This window comes from Saimiri boliviensis, chromosome 15 (genome assembly GCF_048565385.1).
Source record: "Saimiri boliviensis isolate mSaiBol1 chromosome 15, mSaiBol1.pri, whole genome shotgun sequence".
NCBI classification, from domain to species: domain Eukaryota; kingdom Metazoa; phylum Chordata; class Mammalia; order Primates; family Cebidae; genus Saimiri; species Saimiri boliviensis.
This window is the reverse complement of record NC_133463.1, coordinates 48,048,234-48,063,856: the sequence shown is the minus strand read 5'-3', so window position 1 is coordinate 48,063,856 and position 15,623 is coordinate 48,048,234. Positions and strand designations below refer to the sequence as shown.

The window sequence follows — 15,623 nt, the reverse complement described above, 5'->3', positions numbered from 1 at the left end:
GCCTGACCAACATGGAGAAACCCTGTCTCTACTAAAAATACAAAATTAGCCTGGTGCGGTGGCACATCCCTGTTATCCCAGCTACTTGGGATGTTGAGGCAGGAAAATCACTTGAACCCAGGAGGCAGAGGTTGTGGTGAGCCAAGTCTGGGCCATTGGACTCCAGCCTGAGCAGCAAGAGCAAGCCTCCGTCTTAAAACAAACAAACAAACAAACAAACAAACAAACAAAATCTGTTGATTGCTGTTTATTCAAAGAAGTAAATTGTAGAAGTCAAGATATGTACCAAAAACTACCCACTGTTAGGTAAAGTGAAATCATAAGGTACTATATTATCCAAGTTATTACCAATAGCTTTCCTAGTTTATCTTGTCTATTTTTTAAATGTATATAAGGTGACCAAATGTATATTGATCCTTTCCATCATGCTAGCATGGACTGTATTCCAGTTTGTACTTGGTTGATTGAATTGGTGAGTTTTAGTTTGTTTAGAAAATATGTGCTTTTTATATTTAATAAGATCCTATAATATTTTTCCTAATGTATTATCATTTTATCTGGTATAATCCTATGCAGTGATTCCCTTACTGTGTATTTCAATAAACATATTTTTCAGTTTGGTCAGGATCATAAATACTGCTTTCAGTCACTTCATTCTCATTATTAATTAATACTTAATTCTGTTGATGTTACTTTCATATATGGGAAAGAGCAGGACAATGCAAAGGGATCCATAGATGAGCTGGGTGTGCTCACAAATCTTTGTACAGAAAAGGCCCTGAGATTCCTACCCTCTTAAGCAATGGGGCTGTATCACTACATGGTAGGGTGACTATAAAATTTATTGTCCAAACTGAGACACTTTTGAAAGTGAAAGAGAGTACTATTAATAATTACACCTGGACAACAGACATAAACCACAACTGTCCTGGCAAACCAGGACATATGGTCATCCTATTACATGATGACAGTCCAATGATGTATGGATGGGATCTTTCAAGCCTAGAATGTAACTTGGCTTGGGATATTTTTCTGAGCTGAATTCCCTTGCATTGTCCATCTGTAAGTTCTGCTTCCTTACAGCTAGGCAATCATAAGACTTTATATGGAAATAAATTACTTTTCCCCTCATTTTGAAGAAAATACAAGCTTTCATCTAACTTAGAAGTTTATGTAGAGAATAATTTGAAGATGGGATGTTGTGTAGTATTGATAGTTATTTTTCTTGATATTGATGATGAGACAGGAGCTTCAAAGAGCTATGGTATAAAAGTCTTTTCCTCCCCAGTATTCATTTTAACAGATTCTCAGTATTATTTTAGTTAATCTTTTATTAACTTCTAATTTTACTGAGTTATTTTTTAAAAAAGCAACCTTTTAAAAATCTGTCAAGCTTTATGATGTGGGTAAATTAAGCATATAAAGAAAGTGCATATTCTTTATACAGGAGATATATCTATTAAATCTAGTATTATTGAGTTCTTTTATGGCCTTACTTATATTTTATCTATTAGAGCTGTCAAATTCTGAGATATACTTAAGTTTCATATTCTAATTGAGTCAAATCTTTATTGCATTTTCAATAGTTTTTGTTTTATATCCTTAAACTATCATATTGTTGATTTATAGCATATTATTGATCAGCGTGTGTGTGTGTGTGTGTGTGTGTGTGTAAGACTGTCTCTATTTTTTATAAATTGTGATTTTTATCGTTCCATCATTCCATTATCTGTCCTTATTGTTGCTTTTAATGTAATTATCTATCTCATTATATATCAATTCTTGCTTTCCTTTTACTTACATTTGCCTGGTATCTGTGTTTATCCTGTTATTTCCAGTCTTAAAAAACAATTGCTCTGTTTTAGTTTTGTTCATCACTTAGTAAGGAAAAGCTATGTTCCACTAAAAAATGCGCTTTGACATTTAAAAGGCTTAGAAAAACAAAGTTTATTTCTGGCTCTCACTAAAGTCCAATTAGTTTTTTTTCTTTTCTTTTTTTTTTTTTACAAACTCAGCTACCCTCCATTTTTACCCTCAATAATACAGGTGGCTTCAGTCTTGAAGTTCTGCCATCCCAACCTGTGGTGTCAGGGTTCTCTGTGGCAAGGGAAGAGGAAGCTGGGACATGTGCTTTCCTTTTAAATTTTTTGGTTCCTAGCTCATTGTCTAAAACCAGTCATGTGACCTATTTAATAACTAAAGTCTTCTGCACACCCAAGAAGAAGGGGAGAATCTAATAATGGTGAATAATTTTAATGTTTACAATAACATGTTTCTTGCAAATAAGGTTCAGTATTTTAAAAATTGAATCTTACCATCTCTATGTTTTATGAAGAGTTTTCATTATGTTTACATTTAGAATAGTGAATTATATATTTGATTTTACTAAGCATTTTTGTTTCCTGTTTCACTTTACTTTATTATTATTATTCAGAGACAGAATTTCACTCTTGTTGCCAAGGCTGGAGTGCAGTGATGTGATCTTGGCCCACTACAACCTTTGCCTACCAGGTTCAAGTGATTCTTCTGTCTCAGCCCCACAAGTAGCTGGGATTGCAAGTACCTGCCACCATACCCAGCTAATTCCTTAGTATTTTAGTAGAGATGGGGTTTCACTCCTTTACTTTATATTACTTGATAATCAAGTTGTGATTGTTCCTTTAGAGGTTCTATTTTTTATTTTTCATTCTATTAGTATTTACGTTTTCATTTTCTTGATTTTATATGTAATCAGATCCATTTTATTTTTGCTGATATCTGGAAGCAAGATACCAACTTGCTCTTTCATATTACTTAGTGGCTTGCTAGGGCTGCCATTACAAAGTGCCACAAACTGGGTGGCTTAAACACCAGAAATGTTTTCTCATATTTCTAGAGGTTAGAAGTCCAAAATCAAGCATCTTCTAGGTTGATTTCTTCTGAGGCTGTGAGGGAGAATATGTCTCATATCTCTCACCTGGCTTCTGGTGGTTTCCTGGCAATCTTTGTCATTTTTTGACTTGTAGATACATCATGCTGATCTCTGAATTTCTTTTCATATGGTGTTCTCCCTGTGTGTATGTCTCTGTCCATGTGTCTCCTCTTTATAAGGGCATCAGTTATATTGTATTAAGGGCCCACTCTATCCCAGTATGACCTCATCTTAACTAATTACCTCTTGACCAACCCTATTTTCAAAAAAATTACATTGTCAGACTTAAGACTTCAACATATGAATTTTGGGGGATTACAGTGCAACTCATAACACTGTTTCCACAGATTTGATTCCACTGCTTTTCCCCAACTACACCAATAAGGTAAGCTCTTTTGAAAGTTTACTTTCCCCTTCTCCCTACCATTTCTTTTTTATTATTATTTTTATTTTTCAAAAATGCTCAGGTGGGCTAGTGCAGGAATTGAATCCACGACCTTGGACACTGAGCACCAGGCGCTCACCAACTGAGCTAACCAACCACCCCTCCCTACCATTTCTTTGCTTGCTATAGATGAGTGCTTTTAATAGTAAATTTTTTATCTTTAAGAATGCTTGTTTGGCATTTATACTATACACTTTGGGTCTACATTTATCCATGTAGATTTGATAATGTTTGATATAAAATACACATGTAAATAATCGTGTATATAATAGAGTGTAATTATAAATGTTGAAGATTTTTATTCACTGCTGTATCTTGCATGCTTTATTGTGTCTCTAGTTGGGTTCATTCATATTGTGTCTCTAATTGGGTTTCTGTAGTAGCTACTCCCTGTTTCGTAGCCTCCAAAATGCCAGATAAAGAGCCTGGAGTCATGCATGGCTGACTATATATATATAGATATCTCTATAGATAGATCTATCTATAAATATAGATATAGATCTATAAATATAGATCTATCTATAGAGATATCTATATAGAGATATCTATATATATATTATGCATGGCTGACTATATAGATATCTATATCTATATATAGATATCTACAGATATATAATAGGTATCTATATATAGATATATAGATATAGATATATATATCTATATATAGATTATCTATATCTATATACAGATATCTATATCTAGATATACATATAGACATTCTATATATAGATATAGAAAATCTTTATATAGATAACTGATTTTATTATTTGTACTCATATTTTAATCCAATATTCCATCATTTCTATGTAATGCAGAGTGAGTTCTGTTTTTTTTTCCTTCTCTTAAGTTGTTGGGGCCCCTTAAATGAATTGCTGTTTTAATTTTTTGTCTCATAAAAGCTAAGTTTTGTTAATTATGTTTCTGGCTTCTGTACACTTGATGCTTTAACATCAGCCTTAGGCTAGACATGCCTTATTATGGATAACTAAAAAATGTGTCCAAGTCACCTTGCCTTGGCCTTCTCTGTGTCTCTTGTTGCTTACTCCTATCATTGGGAGGAATTCCCCTCCAAGGGTGTGGTTTTCAAGTACAAACCAACTATTCTAGAGCCCACATCCTCAGCCATTTCCTCTCATGCTCTTGCCCTAATAACTCCAGGGCCAGATACAGACATCTAGGGACAACGCTTTGCCCCACAGCCTGCTGAAATCATTTAGAGTAGCCATCTTAAGCCTGCTTACCCTACCTCTTTTATCCCTTCTTATGGAGACTACAATAAAAGTTCTTGTCCAATTTCTCTGTCTTTGCTTCATGGCCAACTCCAGTAGCTTGCCATGTAGCCCCCTATCGTGTGGTATGCCCTTCCTCTTGGGAACTGTGACTAATAAACTGTTTTCAATGACAATCATCTCCTGATCTCTTGGCCTTACTATATCTCAGATTAGCTATTAATAGACTATACAGTTGACCCTTGAGCAATGCAGCATTTAGGAGTGCTGATCCATCACACAGTTGAACATCTGTGTACACTTTTAATTCCCCCAAAAGTTAACTATTAGTAGCCTATGGTTGACTAGAAGCTTTACTGATAATAGAAATTGTTGATTAACACATAGACTAGTATCTACGTATAATGTATGCATTCATGATATACCAAGCCTTTTTTACTTTTTTTCCCTGATATTTCTAGGTTATGTGGTTCATCTGCAAGTTTTATCAATTGTTACAAATCTCCAAAAAGTTTTCCAGTATATTTATTGAAAACAAAATCTGATGTAAGTGAACCATGCAGTTCAAACCTGTGTTGTTCACGGGTCAACTGTACATTAAAATATAGGTCTAGCTGTTGTAGTCTACCACACATGCTGGCAATTATATATCTGTGATATTGATGGCATTAGTCTGTTGATCACCTGCCAAGGCATCAGTTTCTGGCCCAATCTCAGAGGAGAGCAATTATCAGCACATCCATTAAGTTCTCAATTGACTTTTCTGGGCTGGTGTCTATGGAACCGTTTCAAAGGGCCACTGTTACTTTGTCTCTAGGCTTCTGGCATCCTCCAAGTTTCAAACTCTTTCCAGGCTCTGTTATTCTCAGAATTGCCTCCATGATTTTAGCACATTGTTCTGTGTTTGTCGAGGCCACTGCTCAGAGAACTGCATCTGTAATTCTCTGTGTGCTACACCATATCTCCCAAGGATTTGGATAGCCCCTGGCCATTGGCTAAGTGAGGCAAATAGTTTAGAGTTGAGTGAAAAGGAAGTGAAACATTACCCTAATAAACCCAGAGTGACATACTTGGACTCTGGAGCTACCTGACTAGGTTCAAATCCTAGCTGTGCTACTCACCAACTGTACAACTTTAGTCATGACACTTGAACACTCTGTGCTTCAGTTTCCCCATGTTTTTGAGACAGATTCTTGCTCTGTTGCCCAGGCTGGAGTGCAACAGTGCAATCTCAGCTCATTGCAGCCTCAACCTCCTGCACTCAAGTAATTCCCCCACCTTAGTCTCCTGAGTATCTGGACTACAGGTGTGCACTACCATGCCCAACTAATTTTTGTATTTTTGTAGAGACAGGGATTCACCATGTTGCCCAGGCTGGTCTCGAACTCCTGAGCTCAAGCTATCAGCCTGCCTTGGCCTCCCAAAGTGTTGGGGTTACAGGTGTGAGGCACCACCTGGCCAGTTTCCTCATTTGAAAGACAAATGTGATGATAATAATTGTTCCTACTTCCTAAGTTTATTGTGTGAGTTATTACATTTAAAGCATTATGTAGGTGTTGCTATTGCCATTACTATTCCATAATATAGCTACAATTTCCAAATGAAATACAAGAAATTAAAAAAAAAAATTCTACCTGGCAATTTTTGACTCTAACAGGACTCTAAACAACTACTGAGAAGACCTAAGAAAAGAAAGGACTAGACAAACAATTTTCCTATCTGTCTGTTATCTATTTGGTGAGATAGTAAAGCAATTTTCTACTATCTTACTCACCAGATCTGAGAGAATTTCAAGATCCGTTGCTGCTGATGACTTAGAGATATAAACCTAAATCCCAAATTATTTCTTCCTGTTCTTACAAATGAGATACATTTGTTTAGAAAGAAGACCTGCTGTTTTTAAATGAGCAAAGAACATGAATAAACAAACAGTGCATAGAAGAAAAAAAGAATGTAAACAATCCATGGAAGAGTGTTGAACCTCAACTCAGGTTTAGGCACTATGGGAACCCAGGCAGCCCTTGGAATCTTGATGGATTATATAGATAACATATGCTTAGAAAATTTGAAATAGACAAGTATGAAGAAAGAAATGAACAAAATCAGTTATCTCACTGTGCAGAAATAACTATTGTTAGCATTTTAATCAATTAAATTTTCAATTTTTTAAGTTTGTTTCATACATTTTATATGGCAATGTATACAAAGTCTTTTGCAACAGTTTTTTTGTGTGCCTAAAATGGCACCATGAGCACATTTTAGTGTTGCTTGAAAATGAATTTCTAAGTATATATATTTTTGGTATACATTTAACAAAACATATTTAGCCATTTTTTTCTGTTGATACATATGTGTCACTTTCAAATTTTCACTAGTTGTCTGAGATTGACAATGTTACATTTTTGACTTTCCTTTCAAATTTTGTTTGTAAGGAAGAGAAAGCAACTTGAGCTAGTCAAAGACAATAAAGAGAAGAGTGGTAGAAGACATTATTGAAATTTTGTAGGTTATCTAACATTCACAAAATTGAAGTTAACATAATGGCTATTGTTTTTTGACCTGTCAAATTGAAATTGATATTTTAACAAATTATAATAATCAATATTCAGAAAAAGTGTGCTGAAAGACACACTCTGAATCAGTCTTGGGGTGGAGAAAGGATGCAACAGAACAATTTTCTGAAAAGAAATGGCAATAATTTTAAGAAGCTTCAAAAATTAGTTTTTAACCAAATACTTTTATGAAAGGAACCTGTTTAACTGAGGTGAGTAGATGGATTCAAATAATTCTGTATGATAATTTACAGTATTTTTGGCGGGGAGAGTTATCTGTCTAGCCCTCCGCTTTCTGCCCTCATCCAGTTAGAATTGCCTATCTTGCTTATAGTTCTCCCATCCTGAAAATGTCTGCATCACTTTGCCTCTCCATTGTGGCTTAATTGCCCAATGTGGACACCTGATGGAGACTGGATCAGAGATTTCCAAAGGATTAGCAGTATTAAAATGAGAGACATGGTGACTGGCATTTTTGGCAGCACAATCACGTTGAAGGCAACACTCTAAGTGGAGAAGTTGATGGGATCCTTACCCCAAGATCCCAAGGGCTGCCTAAGTTCCCATAGTCTAAATCTGAGTTAAGGTTCAACACTATTTCATGAATTGTTTATATTCTTTTCACTTCTCTGTGCACTGTTTACTCATGTCCTTTGCTCATTTAGAAAAGTAGGTCTGCTTTCAAAACAGATGTATCTAATTTGTGAGAACTCGTTTTCTACATCATGTAGTAACAGAGTCATCATAATAGTAACAGAGTCATTCAAATTCAAAAGCTTGACATTATCTCAGATTCTTCTCAACTTCTCACACAGAATCTTATGAGGCCCTAAGGCTATTCTTTTAAAATGTGCTTCAGTCTGAGCACCCGGCAGATAACCGAAGTCAGAAGGCTCTCCCAGCAGCACGCCGAGAACAGGGAGGCAGCAACATGGAAGAACGTGATATGGAAAACGAGCTTTTGGATTACGACAAAGAGGAAGAGCCCCAGGCTCCTCAAGAGAGCACGCCGGCTTCCCCTAAAAAAGACATCGAGGGATCCTACATTTCCATCCGCCGTCTGGCTTCCGGTACTTTCTGCTGAAGCCGCAGCTCCTTCAGGCCGTCGTGGACTGTGGCTTTGAACATCCATCTGAGGTCCAGCACGAGTGCACTCCCCAGGCCATCCTGGGCATTAACGTCCTGTGCCAGGCCAAGTCTCGGATGGGCAAGACGGCGGTATTCGTGCTGGCCACCCTGCAGCAGATCGAGCCCGTCAACAGACGTTACAGTCCTGGTCATGTGCCACACGAGATCAGCAAGGAATATGAGCGCTTCTCCAAGTACATGTCCAGCGTCAAGTTGTCTGTGTTCTTCGTGGGCCTCTCCATCAAGAAGGATGAAGAAGTGTTGAAGAACTGTCCTCATGTTGTGGTGGGGACCCCAGGCCACATCCTGGTGCCTGGGCCGAACAGGAGCTTCAGCCAAAAGAACGCGAAGCACTTTGTGCTGGACGAGTGCGACAAGATGCTGGAGCAGCTAGACATGTGGCGGGACGTGCAGGAGATCTTCCGCCTGACGCCGCGCGAGAAGCCTGCAGGATGTTCAGCGCCACCCTGAGCAAGGACATCGGGCCTATGTGCAGGAAGTTTATGCAGGGTCCCATGGAGGTGTTTGTGGATGACAAGTCCAAGCTCACCCTGCACGGACTGCAGCAGTAATGCCTCAAACTCAAAGATACTGAGAAGACCCGCAAGCTCTTCGAACTCCTGGACGTGCTGGAGTTTAACCAGGTGATAATCTTCATCAAGTCAGTGCAGCTGCATGACCCTGGCCCAACTCCTTGTGGAGCAGAAAGAACTTCCTGGCCTTCGCAATCCACTGGGACATGGCCCAGGAGGGGCGCCTGTCACGCTATCAGCAGTTCAAGGTTCCAACCGTGGATCCTGGTGGCCACCAGTCTCTTTGGCTGAGGGATAGATACTGAGCGAGTCAACATCGTCTTTACGACATGCCTGAGGACTTAGACACCTACCCGCACCGTGTGGCCCGGGCGGGTCGCTTTGGCACCAAAGGGCTAGCTATCACTTTTGTGTTTGACGAGAACGATGCCAGAATCATCAGTGACATCCAGGACCAGTCTAAAGTTGTTGTGCAGAGCTTCCAGAGGAAATTGACATCTCCACATACATTGGGCAGAGCCGGTAACCCCATGTGCCCCGCCAGTCCAGAGCCGCCAACCCAGAGCCTCCTGCATGCAGCTTCACCTCTCCTTTCCAGGCGCCACTCTTCAGAAGCTATGTATTATGTAAGAATAAACTTGTATTACGGAAAAATAAAATAAAATGTGATTCGTAGACCATTCCCAGCTCTAGGTCACTATGTTGATTTGGGTCCCAGTCCCCTCTCATCTCACAGAAACAAAGAATTTCCCAAGAGATCTTTGAGACTTGTGATATTTGTCTTTGGTACACATTCACATTCATTAGAATATTTATTTCTAAAAACCAATGTTAATTTTGTGATTTTCTTACTCCAAAAATCCCCATTGCTTTTCAGCTGGATTGAGTATTTGATCCTACTTAAGGCTTTTAATGCAAGAATCCTTTTCTACCTTTATTTGTGTCCATTCTCTCCATCTCCACCTTCACATGAGCTATATGTACAGCACCACTGTTCTACTTCTTGCCTACACTTGTCTGGTGACTTTATACAGTCTTTCTCTGCTTATGACCAGTCTATGTTCGTTCTCTGTCTGATCAACTCAGATCTGGTTCAAATGTCATTTTCTTGGTGATTTTTCTCAATAGCCAGATATTTTTCTCAATTCTGCTACTGTAACAGTTTTAACATAATATTAGTAGAGTTGTTATCCAGTTGTTTCTCCATCATTTGTTTGCGTATCATTCTCCTGCTTAACTATCACATTTGATTTTTTAGGATATCAAAACTCTATCTTCTTTTTCCACTTTGCCTTTCTTTCATGTTACTACTGTTCACTAGTATGTGTGCAGTAAATGCTTAATATGAATAACTGAAGGAAAGAGGAAAGTAATGTATTGTAAATTGTAAAAAGACTACCCAATTGTGGGTAAATATATTTGTAATAAAAAGATATAGTTTTTACTTGCAAAGAAAATATCAATGCACTTTATCTAATTTCTTTTTTGTTACCTGTTTGAAAGAATTCTATTTACTTTTTCCACTATGGAAATATTCATCAAAATTATATTGTTAAAATTAAAAAATAAATTTACCAATATGTTGAAATTATTATATATTTTGAGGATAGTTTTTACACTATTTTAATTTAATTTATTATACACTTAAATACCCAGTCAAAGAGGTTTCATTCTACTGATTGAAACCATTCGAATGTAGCCTAGGTGAAACATTGTTTTAAATGATTCAGGATGTGTTCTATGTATTTGCTAAAGATTTTTCATTTGCTTAACGCTTTTAATCAAATAGATAATCCATGTCTTTTGTTGAAAGAAAAAAAAATCTTGTCTGTTCTCTGTATAGTCTACAACAAATCATGAGCATAATCTAAAAGTCTTGATGACATACTAATTGCCTTCTAAAAATAGTTTTCCAGAATTAAAAACTTTGGTTCTTAAGATCAAACAATACCATTAAAGGTGGTTTGTTATTTCTTACAGCATTGTTTAAAATGATTCCTTTATTTTTCTAAAATAGCCCCACTTTTTCCTTACTGACATTTTGTCAGCAGGATGTTTTCTTGTCATTTTACTTTGTACTATGCAGCATATACCACCTTCATGACCTTTGCTCTCTACTCCAGTGTAAGAATTCAATAAATTCAGACTCTAAGATTAGACAGTCAGCTGATAATTATTAGCAGTTACAGAACTTTGTTAATTTCAAATCTATTTTTAAGCAGTTACAATGCTGAATAATGAGAATTTGATATCAAATGAACTGGGTTTAATAATCAACTCTGCCACATTGTAGTGGCAATTTAATCTTTCTAGATCTCAGTTTCCTTATCTGTCAAATAGACATTTCAGAGTCTAACTAAATATAATGCTGTCTTTGATGGGGAAGCACTATGTAATCTAACTTTATTTTTATTTTGCCCATTACAATAATAGTAACAAGTTGTAGACTGTCATCCCTAATGAAGTGACATATACATGTTTGTTGTTCTCCTAATATATAATTTTTAAAAAAAAGATATATGGAATATATGGACTGAAAAACATGTTCAAATCTTATAACAAGTTCCATTGATAAGTGATCCAATGGGAAAAACAAATGAATAAAGAATGAACTTAAGCATTATTTCACTTACTTCTACACATATTCAACATTTACTGAAGAAATACCTTTGTGTTAAAATATTTTGAATGTGGTGGTCTGCAGAACACAAGGTTTTCAGAAACAGGAAAGTCCTTACTTTCTGGAAGTGTGCAGTTTGATAACTAATTCGTCATCTATTTATTATTAGAATCATTAATTCAACATTTACCTTTTCTCAACCATCAATTTATCTGTCATGCACTTGACTGAGTACTCAAGTTCAGTCAAATGACTAATACATTTACTGTATCTGAAATACACTTTTTATTATAGTAGAGTAATTGTAAAAATGTAATAGAGCTACCAACATTTAGTTAAAATATAATAGATACTTCTCTGGTAAATTTGTAATAGAGACATTCTTTAAAGAATTTCAAAAATTGGGAACAACTATTTTATATTTCAGTCACAGTGTAAGGCAAAACTATATACACTTTTTAGAAGCCTATTTCTGTTGAGGTTTGAGGCTAATAAAACCCACCATTTATCTTTGTGCAAGTTGTCAAACAATGGAAACATAAGACATAAAAATCATATAGATGAGATGAGTATGTCAGCTTCATATTTCAAAAGTTGGGAAAACATGGCTTAAATCTGCAAGCAATTAGGATTTCTAACACTTTCACTTTAGCATGTATCCACTCTAAATTGGATGCTTCTCTTCTTCATTGTAAGTCCTTTAAGGGTAAATCATTGCCTTATAGGACTGCTGCAGTGAAGAAGCAGACACTGGAGCATCCTGAGGATAGATTCTCAGAGGGGAGAAACATGGAAGGAACAGAATCATGTTGTCCCTGTTCCTTCTAAATTCACTAGTTAGTGAATTCACCTCTTTCCCTTTAGAAATAAAGAAAATCTGTCTGTCTTCTAACCTGAGGAGGAGGAGTTAAATGATTCCTCCTAACATTACCTTATAGTCTTTCATGCCCTCAAGGGTGATGCATAAGGGATTTTGCTTAAAAAACAAAAATACGTTGGAACATTCTGAATCTTTTACAATTTAGATTTGAGCCACATGGTCTGTGATAATGGGTTTGGTAGCCTTTACAATCCAAGGTAGCCTTTAAAATTTTTGTTTAAAAAAATCGTATGATTTTAAATGTGCAAAAATTTATAAAATACAATGAAACATGTTTATAGATGAGAAATTTAAGGTCCACAGATTTCAAGCGACTTGGTTGAAGACATGCGTAATCATTCTCTACTAAACTGAGTCTTACCAATCACTAGAGTCCCACTGCCTAGCACAGTGTCTGGTACTCAGCTATGTTTGTTGAATAAATGAATGAGTGAATGAATGCATACATGAGGAGGCATGGTTTTAATACTGATTTTCTTCATAACCTAGGTCTATTTTTATTATATGACTTTTTTGTGTGGCAAGAAAAAAGAAAGCCAGAATCTTCTCTGCACATTTGAGAAATAACAGAAAATTTGGATAGATATTTCTGAAATGAGCCTTCAAGATTTATTATGACATGGTTAAAAACATTACTTATAGCTATGATTACTAGTTGACCATAATTATAATTGTGTTTTCCTATGTTTATTGAATTCAATAAGATTTATCATTAAGATTATCCTTTAAATTTATCAACTACTGATAATTCATTAATATTTATCAACACTTTAGAAGTTCTCTATGGTCTTCTAAAAGAAATATTATTTAGACATTATCAAACAACACACATCTTCACTAGGAAATAAATTACTTATAAGTGAATAATTTAAACATTTAAAAAATTCCCAACAACATGTTAGTTACCCATGGAGAACCATGGAAACTTGTTTTCATAACCTTAGTTGTTTTAGGCAAGAACTCTGAAGGGTCTAAGATTCTATTGTACTTGCAAGCTTACAAGTTAGCCTGCTACAGTTCCTAGCATGATGGCAGAAGACCTAAGATTCCTATGTTAGAGACAAAGGACTTTAATTACTCATGGGCATCAACTAGCATGGGCTTATTTATTTATTTATTTATTTATTTATTTATTTATTTATTTTCAATCAGATCTTGCCTATTAGTATCAGGTCTTCCAGGAGACATAGAGAGATGTTTACATAAGCAATGAATTATGTTACAGGAGAGTAATCTTGAGTTTAGGGAATCTGGATTTTTGTAATGTGCAGTACACATACCCATTTTTTACTCTGGAGAATGTATTATGTCTACTCCCTAAAGCTATAAGCACACTTGCGCTTTACTCCAGAGGAAGCTACTATTTCTGTTTTTCGAGGCTATTTGCTACATGAGCATTGATGAGAAGATAATCTGGAACAAATGGTGTCACTGCCTCTCTAAGATGTGCAGAAATGTGAGAGACTCATAGAAAATTGTCTCTTAATAGTTTTCTGTTTTAAGGCAATGTACATAAGTGAAATGCCTTTAATATTTATTGAAAACCTAGGTCTATAAAACAGTATTAGGTAATTAGACACTGTAGGATACACAGTGATGAGAAAGCCACAGCCTAGGAATTCAGGCATGTACACACAGATATACTATTAACACAGTGGCATAAGCGTTCCATTTGAGGCAAGGTCACATAGCAGTTAATAATTTGAGCTTGATGTCAAAGATGCTGGAATCGCTATAGTACAGTAGTTGAGAGTTCGGGATAAATTCCTTGAGTTTAAATCTCAGCCCCACTGATTACCATTTGATACGCAGTGTTTACCCTCTTTTGCTGTTCAGTTTCCTCATTGTTGAAGTTTATATTGTACCTACCTTGTAGAGTAGTTAAGGATTAGTGACTTACTGTGGGAGAGAGCCTAGAAGAGTCTCCAGAGCATACTATCTGTTCAATAAAGGTTAGCTTTATAAAACCTAACTTCTTTTAGTTTCTCATTGTAAACTTAAGTTACTTAACTTTCGCTGTGAGTCACATTTTCCTTGCCTATAAAATGAGAGTGATAATATCTCATTGGTTGACTGTGAGTCATAAGTTAAAAATGTATTGAATGTGCTTAATAAAGACTTAAAAACTGTTAGCTGCTATTATTAATAGAGGAGCATACACTACATGTAATTCAAGGGATAGATTTGGATTTTTCTTTCTACCTTTTCAAATGTCTTTCACTTAGTCACAGCTGGGGAATAATGTAAGGTGGTGGGGGCAACACTGTACTATACAGTAAGACCTGCTTCTATTCTTGATTTTGTCACTAATTCATTTATTCCAAAAATGAATTGGCAAAAGATAAATAGGACAGAGTCCCTTGCCTTTAAAAATCTCACAGTAGTGGGTCAAGCCACTTTCATTCTTCCACATAGCTCCGAGGAAGCAAATGTGATCGGGAGGTGGTTTCTGACCTGGGTCATGAAAGATTAGTTGGGAGTTGGGACAATGTGAACAAAGGCACAGAAAGACCAAAAAAAAAAAAAAAAAAAAAAAAAAAAAAAGCAGTCTGTTTTGAGAGAACAGTAACAAATTCAGTTTAGCCACCTTAGAGTCTGAAGGGACAGGTTGGGTTGATCAATGGAAGCAGGGCAGCAAAGGATCTAAGTGCCAATTTCAGGGTTTTCAGGGCTTAACCTTAATTCCATAGGCCCTGTGAAACTATTAATGGTGCTGCTGCAGCTGCTAAGCTAAGCTGAGTCAAAAGCAGGACACTTAGAGAAAAGTCATATTCTCAGTCTGTTGAAAGTGGAGATGAAACTGACCCAACCTTTTTTCCCTTATATTAACAAATGAGAAGTGCTCCAAACTTAATAAACACTAGAAAGAACCATCAATCACCACATGAAGTCACTTAATCATCCCTAATTGCTATAATAGGTAACACTACCTGTATAAGGCCCTAAAATATAAAGGCTAAAAATTGACTTAGAGAAAAGAGAAGCATTTGGAGTTAGTCACACTCCGTGTTAGTAAGCATAGAATGTGACCAAGTGTTTAGAAGGGAATTGCCTTGATGTTTATAGGACTGTTTTATGCACCCCTGCAAGCCACGAGGACCTGCAGCGATTCTATTTAACTATTTAACATTAAAAATACTGCTCCGTGGGAGCGTCCTTCTTAGCACAGGAGACATTTGATCAAATGTTTACATGGCTTTACAATATTTAGCACTGTTAGGAATTGAATTGCCAACTATGTGCATTTTATTGTAATGCTGTTACATCAGTCCCCAAACTCTAGCAAAAAATGTTCTCATTAGCTGCTATTACCTTCATCAAACAC

General features: G+C 36.3%; 1 pseudogene; it reads left to right on the top strand.

The window, feature by feature from the left end:
• Nucleotides 1–9,324, top strand: part of LOC101028252 (ATP-dependent RNA helicase DDX39A pseudogene) — a 104,015-nt pseudogene extending 94,691 nt beyond the window's left edge.
• The last annotated feature ends 6,299 nt before the right edge of the window (nt 9,325–15,623 follow it).